Below are 12,061 nucleotides of genomic sequence, written 5' to 3'. Positions count from 1 at the left end.
AAACTAATTTCACAAGTATTTTATAAGATGAGGAACTGACTTTGGAGATAGGAAAACATTAGTAGTCATAGTAGAAAGAATGAAAATTTTTATCTTTAGAACAGGCACTATTACAAAGCTCTTTCAGTTGGAATGGAACTCTCATTTTGCTCAAACCTTAATGTAACACTACCCAAGGAATGTAAGTATTATTGGATGCATAACTTTAAAAAGAAAACTTATAGGTAATTTAGTAAACAGTCACAAATAAACTTATTTTACTTTTTCTCAGAATTCTTATTTCCAAAAAGGAAATTGTTGACGTAAAAGAAAAAGTATATGTTTATATTATAGGCTGATAAGTGTAGGTGTTTAACTTTTAAGATCTAGTATTAGGTATTTTGGTTATATAAGAGAAAACATTTTAAAATTATTAAAAATTGAAAGCAGTTACCAAAGGAAGTTATAAGACTTGGCATCTAAAAATATTTGAAAGTATGCTGGGATAATATGAATGGTCCCACTTCTGTTGGAGAATTAAGGTGCTTTATTTTGCAAAATGCTTAGCAAGGTTATTTTAGGCAACTCAGTAATTTTTAATATAAATTATTGGTGCGTCCTAAGGATAGTCTAAATATTGTTTGGTGAATATTCTTATCAAGTTGAATATTCTTGCATTAGTACCTCTATTTTAATTTGAATAATAAGTAATAGGTGTCATTTATTGAATGCTTACTATATGCAAACCTCTGAGCTAATTCTGATATCACTTAGTATTCACAATAATCACATCAGATACAGTATCATTGCTTCCATTTTTATTAATAAGGAAATAGTTATAGATATTTAAATCATTTGATCAAGCTAATAAGTGCCAGAGTCAACACTAACAACACTAATAGAATCCAGAATCGGGAGCTCATTCTCCAGTGTGATACCCTTAAACATTATATTCAATATTTTGGAGGCAGTAAAGGTGCTTATACTTTTGATGTAGCTGGCTTTATTTTTTCCTTATCAAATGTTATGGAGTACCTCCTCAGTGTCAGGCACCTAAGAAATATAGGCAGTACCATTAAAAATCAAAACCAAAACCCTTGTTTCAAAAAACTTACAATCTAATGGAAGAAGCAGAAAATAGCAGGATGTTACAGTACATAATAGAGGTAAGCATATAACTCTAAGGATAGCACAAAGAAGAAATAGCCAATGTATTGCTTACTTTACTTTTTTTTTTTTTCTTTTTAGCGCTGGGTATTAAACCCAGAGCCAGGTTATGCTAGCAGAGTGTTCAACCAGAGCCCACTTTATGTACACATTTAGTTTTCATTCATTGTGTGCTGTTTTAGGTACCTGGGAAATAGTAGTAAATAAAACTGTCTAAGGTCTTTACCTTTGGGGAACATATAACAGAGGTTGAAATAAACAAACAATAAGTAAATAAATACATAGCATATTAGAAAGTAAGTGCTATTAAAATAAAAAGGAACAGATTAAGAAGTATATGGTAGTGATGGGGTTCAGGGACTAAGGAAAGTCTCACAGTAAAAAAGGTGATATTAAACAAAGGTCTAAGAAGTCATCAATGTTGATTACCTTTGGGAGGAGCCTTCTGGACAAAGAGTTTGAGGCCAGAGCATGACTGGTATGTCCTATGAGATGAACGGAGGCTGTTGTGATTAGAGGTAGAGTGAGAGATTATGGAGGCTAGGACACGTATTTTTAAAGGCAGTGAAAGGGAGGGTCATTCATTGTAAAACTTTATAGACTACTGTAAGGACTCAGAGGACCCCTTGCAAGGCTTTTCTATAGATCCAGTGTGTAATTAAAGGATTACTTCCAGCTAGCTATGTTGGCAATAGATTGTAGAGATAGACTACCAGTTAGAAGGCTCTTATGACGATGGTGGCTCAGTGGAACCTAGATTCTGGGGATTTTTCAAAATAAAACTAAAAAGATGTCTTGAGGGACTGGATGTGACATAGAGAAATAAGGAGAAAAGATGAATTTAACCTTTTCTTGACTGAGCAATTAAAAGGTTGATGTTGCCATCAGCTAGCTGTGAGATGAGGAAGGTCTTCAAGTGAAACAGTTTGGAATGGGGATGGAGAATCAGGACCTTGGTTTGGGATGTTAAAGATTTGAAGGGTCTAATAGGTATACAAAATGGAGATGTGGGAAGGCTTTACAAAGAAGATAACAATCTAAATTGATATTGAAGAATGAAGCAGGAGACTTACCAGCCAAAAATTGAGAGGGACATTCCTTATAATACTTAAGTGATTCCTGGCATTATCTGCTTTCCATACTTAATAACTAGAGTAACATCAAAATATCTTAAAAGTAATAAGATTTAAGAAGTAATAAAATTATTTATGTTCAAGAACTAATTATTGTGGGTAGTCAAGTTTCCAGAGCATTTCAGTAGCTACTGTATTCATGAGTTGTACTTGGGTGCTTTATGTATGTTGATTTTCAACATAGCACTGTAAAGTGAATAGTACTCCCATCTTACATTTGGAGAAACTGATGTGAAGAAGTTTAATTATTGCCTAATTAAGGCCATTGATAGATTAGTTGAATCTAAAGTCCTAGATTTGAATTCAGGTCTTCAGATTGTGTTAACCACCCCCCTTATTTAAAATGTTATGATGTTAAAAAACATCATAACAAAAACCTTTTGTTTGAGGGCTTAAGGAATTATCATTTTGAACATTGGTTTTCATTCTGTGTTGTAATATAGTGATACTCTGGAGATGGAAGGTTGTAGATTCTTTTTTTTTTTTGTAATTTTTATTTTATTCATATGTGCATACAATGTTTGGGTCATTTCTTCCCCCCTTAGGCCCCCTTTTACCCTTCCCCCAGTCCCTCCCTTACCCCCCCTTACCCCCCCTTACCCCTCACTACCAGGCAGAAACTATTCTGCCCTTATCCCTAATTTTGTTGTAGAGAGAGTATAAGCAATAATAGGAAGGACCAAGGGTTTTTGCTAGTTGAGATAAGGATAGCTATACAGGGAGTTGACGTGCATTGATTTCCTGTACATGTGTGTTACCATCTAAGTTAATTCTTGTGGAACTAACCTTGGTTGTAGATTCTTGATCATAGATTCAAGTCTTTTCTTAACTCCTATATACAGCTTCCTGTGCAGTTACCTACTATAGAGACTCCCTCCACTCCTGGCTCTCATACCCACATATAGTCCCTAATAAAATAAATGCTTAAAAGTTACAGCTGCTGTCATTAATGGTGTAAGGACTTTCTGATTAATAAAGAACGTGTTTTATCTTGTGTTTTGCTAGTTTGTACACCATTTTTATTCCCCCTCCCTTTTTTTTTTTTTTTTTTGCTCTTTGTGTACAAGGGAATTTACTAAACAGCCATACTGAGTAACAGTCTCTAAGATGTCAATGGCTATTTTCATTGTAAAAGTGAATACAAGTTGTTCTGCATAGGGAATGAAAACTAGTAGTTCTTTGAAACAGTTTTACTTTTTGAGGTAACTATGCCATATTTGAAAATCTTAAATCTTTGTCTTTGGATCAAAATATAATTGTTTCTTAATCTCCATATGAGTTAATACTGTTATATTTATGATATGTTTTTAAAGAGATACTTAAGAACAAGTCATTCAGACAAACTTCAATCAAGAATATTTTTACAAAAACGTATTACACATTTTTTAAATATGCCAATTTAAAGACACAACAAAAAAACCTTGCTGTTGAGCAAAGTAGTCCATGAGTTTAAAGCTCATGTTAAGCATGTACTGTAAGAATGGGTAGAAACTTGCCTTAGCCTTTATATTTTTATTTTATTTTAACTCTGCTGTTTTGATACATTTCTTCAAATTTCATACAGTGTTTTCACAGGAACAAAAAGAATTTATTCAGCCATTCTTAACTTTCTCTAAAGTCTTCTGTTTCATTATCAGACCCTGATGACTTCTCTTGAGTCACTGTAACCATTAAACAAGGTATTTAAGTAAACAAAAGTGTTGGTTGGTCTCAAAATGCCTGTTTTTAATATAGTTAAGTGATCTGTTTAAATTTCACATTTTAATTAATTCTGTCCAAGATTAGAATTATATATAAGGCACGCACAATATTAGTGTATATGTTAAATGTGTATTTACCTTCTTAAAATTTTAGAAAACATTTTATTTCATATATTAGTTGTATAGGGGGCTTCATTATGACATTTCCATATATGCTTACATCGTACCTTTCTTACGTTCATCCTTGCCATCGTTCTCCCTCATCTCCCTCCCCCCTACTTAAAACAATTTCAACAGATTTTAATGTTCTATTGTCATGCTTGTATATAAAGTATGTAACCTCTCCATTCACCCTTCTCCTCCCACTAGTACCCTACCCTCAACAGTACCTATTTTACATTCCTGTCCTTCATTATTTAAGTATATATTCATTGTTCATAGGGAGTATACCATGGTATTTCACCAGTGAATAATATATTGTACTTTAATCAGTCTAACCCCCTCAATTACTCTTCCTTACCCTTCCCCCCCATTATTCAGCAGTTTTCGGTGCATTTTGTTATGCCTAATTCCTACACAGATGCTGTGCATTTCAGTATTATTCACTCTCTATCATTCTTTTCCCTCTCCCTCCTCCTCCTAGTCCCTTCAACAGACCTGCTACTGAAAACATGTTTTCTCTCTGTCTGTCTCTGTATATGTGTATACTTGTGTGTGTGTGTGTGTATCATCATATGTGTATATGTTTATCTTTTGGATCTGTCTTCCATGTATGTTATTCCACCTTTTAAAAACTATTTTATTTAGTGTCTTTGATTGAATTAGGGAAAAAGAAAAATGACTGGTCAATCACAAATTTTGTTTAAAGTATCTCATTATTGCCTATTTTTAATAATATACTAAATTAAATTTATTATACCCTTGATTCATTGGAATGCTTGGAGAATGAATATTATGATTAATTTTTCCTGGAATGCTTTCCTTCAATATTTGTTACTGAAATTTTTATTTAATTTATTTGTATAAGTATAAAATTGAATTATTTTTTGTTGATTTAAAGGAGTAGAGGGTGAATAGTTCTTCATTTAACAATTGGAGCTATTACTAATCTAGTTTGACAAAGTACAAACAAATATTAAATAGGGGTATGGATTTGATAATTTAAGCAACTAATCTAGTTTTTTAAGCAGAGCATACTCAAATGTTAAATCTTGCAGTAAGTTAAATGTTAAAGTAAGTTTAAAACACCAAAGATATCAAAAGATGATATGATTAATTACAAAATAAGTGATATAAATAAGTAAAATACTATGAGTCGACAGTAATGGAAACCTGGTCACTAGAATATTAGGGGAAGCTCTTTTATGGAAAAGGATCCTGAGCAAGATATCCAGCCACTGAAGAAAGACTTCAAAAATTAGTTTTTTATTTGTTTGTTTGTTTTTGGCTGTTTGAACTCAGGGCTTTGCACTTGCTAAACAGACTCTTTACCACTTCAGTAACATTTCCAGCCCTTTTGTTCTGGTTATTTTGGAGATAGGGTCTTGCTTTTTGCACAGGGCAGCCTGGATCACGATGTTCTTATTTTATGCCTCTTGCCATCACTGATGGCTGAGGTCACCACGTCCAGCTTTGTCCCATTGAAATGGAGTGGGGGGAGGTCTCACTTTTTTTTTTTTGAGTGCAAACATTAGTTGTTAAAATAATAGCTTTATTGAGAGATAATTCAGTGTCTTACAGTTCACCTATTTAAAATAAACAATTCAATAGTTTTTGGTATATACTACACTTTTTAAAGTTGTGGCAAAAGATGTGTGTGTGTGTATATATATATATATATCACATAAAATTTGCATTTCAATATTTATTTATTTGCTGCTAGGGATCATATCCAGGGCTTTGCACATGCTAGACAAATGCTTAACCACTGAACTATACTGTCAAACCCAATTTTTGACCATCTTTGTATGTATAATCCAGTAGCATTAATTCTATTCACAATGTTGTGTGACCATCACTACTGTCTACATTTCCAAGATTTTTTGTCACCCAAACAGAAACTCTAAAGTTATTAAGCAATAACTCTCTACTTCCTTCCCCTCTCAGTCCCTGGTAACCTCTGACCTATTTTCTGCCTTTTTATTTCTCATAAGCGGAATCGTACAGTATCTGTCCTTTGTTTTTGTCATGCTTATTTTACTTAGCATTGAGTTTTCAAGGTTCATCCATGTCATAGCATTTTCAGAATTTCATTGCCTTATACATTTATATGTATGTATTTATATATGTGTGTACATATAAGTAAAACATATCTGAATGTATATCACACTTACCGTTTACCTGTTGCTGTAGAACTATCTTCTCAAGACTGCATTCAGTTCCTGTTGCAGTTTTAAGCTTAGTCTTTTGAAGATTTCCACACTGTTTTCCATATCGAATCAAACATTCATAATCGATAAAGAATGGAAATGATTAGGCTAAATAAATATTGGCTACAACATATACCAGATGTATTTTTACATGTAAATAGCTACTTCTTAAAGTAAATTTTAAAAAGTGCCCTTCCCCTACCCTCCTGTCTCTCTTTAACAGTTCCTGACTCTTTTAACATTTTATTAAAAGTAGAAGCTGGGCATGGTGGCATACACCTATAATCTGGCACCCAGAAGACTGAGGTGAGCAGATTGTAAGTTTGAGGCCAGCCTGGGTTACATAGCAAAACCCTGTCTCAAAAAACAAAACAAAACAAATAAACATATAAGAAACTTAAGTGCCAACATTTGTCAGGAGAATTTGTATGATGTGCTTTATAAATTAGGTCCTTTGAATGATAGGATAATTACACAAGTCAAGATTGATATTCTTGCCTTAATTCGCGTGGGTAGCATATTTAGAATGAGTTAAAGCAAAGCACAAATATTTGGTTAATTTTACTAGTTTACTTGATTATTTTTGGAAACGTTTTGAAGAGATTTTCTGATTTTCTGTCTTAGGTTAATGACTTCGGAATTGGAGATTTCCTCAATTTGTCAGTCCTTATGATGTCCATTCATTCATTCATTCATTCATCCAACAAACATCCATTGAGTGCATCTATGTGCCAGAACTGTTGTAGGCTCCTGAAGAAACTGAAGTGAACAAAATAGATAAAAATAATCAATAGTCTACCTAGGGAAATCAGACAATAAATAATAAAAATAAGTAAATTATACAGTATACTATTTTAGTTGTAAATTGTAAAAAGTATTGGTGATATGTTTATGGTTTTTAATAGTATGGCCAAGAAAGATCTAATGGAGAAAGTGTTGTGACAGGGCATTTTATATTCTGCACTAAACTTGTAGGGGAAAGATTTCAAAAGCTTAGCTAATATATTTAAACTGCAAGGACATAGGAAAATTTAGGTTTGGAGATTTAAAATAATTTGCCCAGTGTCAAATGCTATTAATTAGTAACATAACTAGAAATGAAGTCCAGGCCTCCCTATTCTCAGTGCTCTTTTTATCCTTGTTATACAACTTTTTTATGAAGAAGAGACTGGCTTCAAGCTTACTATGTAGCCTTGACCTCTCCATCCTGTCTTAGCCTCCCAAGAGCTGGGATTATAGGTATGCACCACCATTTCTGGCTTCTGTTACAAGATGTTTTTTAGTTAGGGATATGAAAACGAGATGATGTTGGTTATTATATATGTTATTGTTACACCTTTCAGCAGTCTATAGACTGCTATAGTCTGTAGAGCATCTGTAATCACCTGAGGAAAATTCATTCTTCCAGGTTGATAAGGAAATGTAGACTTTGATAAATGTGTTGCTTCTAAGTACAAAATTACAGAAGATCAAAAAAACCTTTAAATGAGTTAATAATACTCATGACTGAGTGAGAATTGCCTCAGTATAAAAATGAAGTAATTTTTTTTTTTTTTTACTATTATAGTAGTGGGAGTAGATTAATACATGAGAGACTGGGAATGCAGGAATATGACCTATTTGTACTAACAAGGATTTGGGGAGGTGTTGAACAAAGCAGCCAGAAATAGTGAAGTTAACATTGAGTATCAAACTGTCGTCAAGGGCCTATAAGTCAAGGCCCATACAAATTAGGATCAGGATTGCCAAGTGCGTATCTAAGTGTCCTTACAGATCCTTTAATATTTATTGTTGAGTTTGGAGTGATAGATTAAAGGAAATGTGTAGGCCTAGTCCTAGCTGGTCAATATTTTTTTCTCTAAGGTTTATTTTAATTGGTTTCAACATCTGTGACAGATTTTTGGTCAAGTTGTTACTGATTTTAAAAACTAATAAAGCTGCCATAGATGGCAAAAAAAAAAAAAATGGTTCACAAAACATTCTCCTTTCCTTCTGAAGGTTTTATGACAAATTATTCTCACTAACTCATCTTTTACTGTTCAACTTAAATGATCAATTGTGACAGTTTTGTGCTAGTTCCTCTAGAGTAAGACTAAAGTGGCACATGCTAGGAATAGTATTCATTCAGCTTTCTGAGCTTTCTGAGCAGACTTGATGATCTTGCCAGATGCAGCATCCTTCTGGTGCACCATTTTGAGGACACCTACACTAGCTGTCGGTCTCATATGACCAGCAAAATGACCCAGGGGAAGATAGTCAAAGAAGCTCTAAACACACGTAGGCCTACCAGAAACCATGTCAACTATGACAGCATCACCAGATTTCAGAAATTAGGAGTCATCTAGCTTCTTACCAAACAGCATCCAATCTTTTATTTCAGCTGAGCAAACTTGGAAGCACTGTGAACTGTGTGTCCAGCCAGCCCTGACTTGGCCTGAATGGTTTAGGATAATTGCCTGGACAATGAAGCCAGCTGTTTCCTTTGGTGGATCATTCCATAGTGAACATGAGCTAAGAATTCTTCATCTGTAAAACTGGAATAATAATACCTGAGTAAGCCATTTTAAGATTGAAATAATAATACCTGAGTAAGCCATTTTAAGATTAGGGTAAAGAGAATATATGTGCATATTGTTTTTCAAATTATAAAGTTCCATATAAATTTTAATGATTATCATGCATTTTCATTCAAGCATTTTATCAAGATATTACAGGTCATAAGGTTGTAGGGAAGACAAATAGTTTCTATTTCTCAACTCACAATGTAGTAGGAAGCCAGATATTGTCTGGCACTAGCCAATTACACCTATAATCCCAGCTACTGGAAAGGCAGAGATCAGGAGGATTGCTGCTTGAGGCCAGCCCTGACAGGGGAGACCCTGTCTCAAAAATACCCAACACAAAAAAGGGCTGGCAGTACTCATGTGGTAGAGTGCTTACCTACCAAGCATGAGGCCCTGAGTTCAAACCCCAGTACCACTAAAAACACAAGAAAAAGCAACAGAGAATTGCCATGTAGTAGAATGTTATAAATGCTTTAATTAGGAAATACACAAGAGCAACAAAAAAGGAGTACTTACTTAGGTCTTTCTCATGAGTCAGAATAGTTCCCCAGAGGAAGCATTGCATGAAATGAGACCTAGACTATGAGTAGGAATTTAGCAGGGAATAGAAGAAGGACATTTGAAATTATGACCATTATGTACCAAACACATGGCGTGGATGTGGGAAGACTGTAATATATTTGGGAACAAAAAAGGAGTTTAATCATCTAATGGAAAAAGTGGGGTAGGAGACCAAGGAGGAAGTCAGAGGCCTATTAAGAAGTGTTTTCTATGCTTAGCAAGGACCTGGGATTTCTATCTTAGGCGTTAGAAGTGCAGACCTTCCAGTGCCGAAAACAGACACACGAAAGACAGAGAAAATCTTGATGAGGCAATTTGATCAAAAGGGTGTAAGCATGGACTCACTCCAACTGAGCAGACGCATGAGCACAGAATGTCTGACAGTGACTTCTCCTTCTATCCCTGACACAGTTGTGCCTGCCCCTTACATGGGGTTTGTCCAGGTCGAGGTTCACAATCTTTCTCTGTTGGCTAAAAGGCTGGGGGATGGGTTAGGGTACACCATTTGGAGAGCAGTTTTCACAGGCGATGGAGCTTACAGGAATCCGGAAGAAGAAACAGGAACCCTTTAAACAATGAAAGTCACCTAAGATGGCGACCTATGGAATTTTAAGTAATCTAAGAGGGTGACATATACTTTGATAGAAAAGATCATTTTTCTTATAGAGGAGTAGCAGGATCAGATTTTTGTTTTAAAAGGATTACTGTCTTTAAAAAAAAAAAAGAAGTAGGATTACTGTTGACTGTTTGGATGAGGGTTGGAGGTAAGAAGCAGTATTTGCAGTAAGATCTGGTTTAGGCTTTTATTTAGGGAATGGTAGGACTGGAGTGTTGACATTTAGGGAGCAAAATCAGCAAAAGAGAGTGAATAGTTTATGTGATTTAGAATCTTGGGCTTATTTATCTCTGTGAGATCCCCCTATTATAAAATTCTGGTCAGTCACATGAAGTTGTAGAACAAGTCTGGCCAGTACTTAGTTTCTTGTAATAGTGGAGAAACTTGTTGTTTCTTGAATTAATATAGCTTTAGCAAGTGTTTTTTAAAAGTATGCAACATGGAGATGAAAGATTAAATAGATGAGTGCCTGAGAGAGTTTTGATTTCCTGTCTTGATGTCTCATTATCTAACATGTTCAGACTTATACTCAGGACAGTCTTTATTCAGAATTGGGAATCTATTATAATAGAGTATAACAGCATTCAGATCTAAATACTCTTTTTTAAAAAAACAGTTTTATGGAAATGCAATTCACATACCATACAGTTTGCCAATTTAAAATATTAATTCAGTTTTTTAATGTATTCACAGAGTAATACAACCATCATCACAACCGATTAAAACATTTCCTCATCCTAAAAAATAACCCATAATCCATTACCAATCCTTCCCCATTTTCCCCCAATCCACTCATAGCTCTAGGCAACCACTAATCTACTTTAGGTCTCTATAGCTTATCCTAGACATTTCACATAAATGGGATCTTGCAGCCTGGCATCATTTGTCACAGCATTTTTCACTTAGCATCATGTTTTCAAAGTTATTCCATGTCCTAACATGTATCAGTTCTTCATTCCTTTTTATTGCTGAGTAATACTTCATTATATGCATGTAACTTACTTCATTCATCTACTTTTCACTTTTTGACTATTATGAACAATATCTATGAACATTTGTGCATGTGTTTACATATGTATGTAAGTATGCATAAATAGGCATATATATGCTTTATTCCCCTGGGGACTATTCCTAAGAGTAGGAGCAGAATTATATCTGAGAATGGAATTGCTGGGTCATGTGGAAACTCTTTATGTTTAGCTTCTGAGGAACCCAAATATTCTTATATTTTGAATATCTGAAGTAGAGTATTTAGATAAGCATTTAAAATACCTATAGTTTTGTGGTTATAGTAGGTCTACTATATGGTTCTCTCATTAGACTGTATTAATTTTAATGATTAGCAAGGTATTATGAGAATAGTTGCACAATTTTTTTTATCATTCCAATGCTTGTGTTTTTAATGATTTTACTACTGAGTTGGTATTTTACTTTGCAGAAATATGCAAAAACTTTGTCTCATAGTTCTACTCATTATATCACTATATTTAAGTATTAAATGATATATATTTAATGCAGGTCATATTAAGACATGTTAACATGTTTATGTAGGATCTATTGCAGTTTCTCTCTGAACATGTCACAGAGGGTCTTAATTCTTCCAAATAAAAAGTAGAGGTATCATATTAATATTTGGGCCTATCAGTACATTAAGATATGGAAAAATATATAAAATTCAGGAAACAATAAAAATTAAGAGAAAGTGGACAGCATATTTGAAAAGTTAGTACATAAATTGACTAAATTTTATAGTTAAGATAATGATGGAAGGCTGGAGGTGTGGCTCAAGTAGGGCCTGAGTTCAAACCCTACTACTAAACAAAAAAAGAGGGAGAGACAATGATAGAGGAAATTATAGTAACTATTAGTGGTTATGTAGAGATTATCAAGGTCAAAAAGGAGAAAACTTTGATCCTGAGCAAAATTAACTTTTTACATAATGGAGATTATAAAATTATATATTAACTTCTTG

The 12,061-nt window shown here is 33.9% G+C and overlaps 1 protein-coding gene across 25 annotated transcripts in view; it reads left to right on the top strand.

The window, feature by feature from the left end:
- The window catches only part of Baz2b (bromodomain adjacent to zinc finger domain 2B), a 274,349-nt gene that overhangs the window by 105,233 nt on the left and 157,055 nt on the right, over nt 1-12,061 (top strand). The gene's annotated exons all lie outside the window — the stretch shown is intronic.

The sequence above is a fragment of the Castor canadensis genome, chromosome 4, assembly GCF_047511655.1.
Source record: "Castor canadensis chromosome 4, mCasCan1.hap1v2, whole genome shotgun sequence".
In the NCBI taxonomy this organism is placed as follows: domain Eukaryota; kingdom Metazoa; phylum Chordata; class Mammalia; order Rodentia; family Castoridae; genus Castor; species Castor canadensis.
The sequence above is the reverse complement of the archived record's forward strand: the minus strand, read 5'-3'. Positions and strand labels throughout refer to the sequence as shown.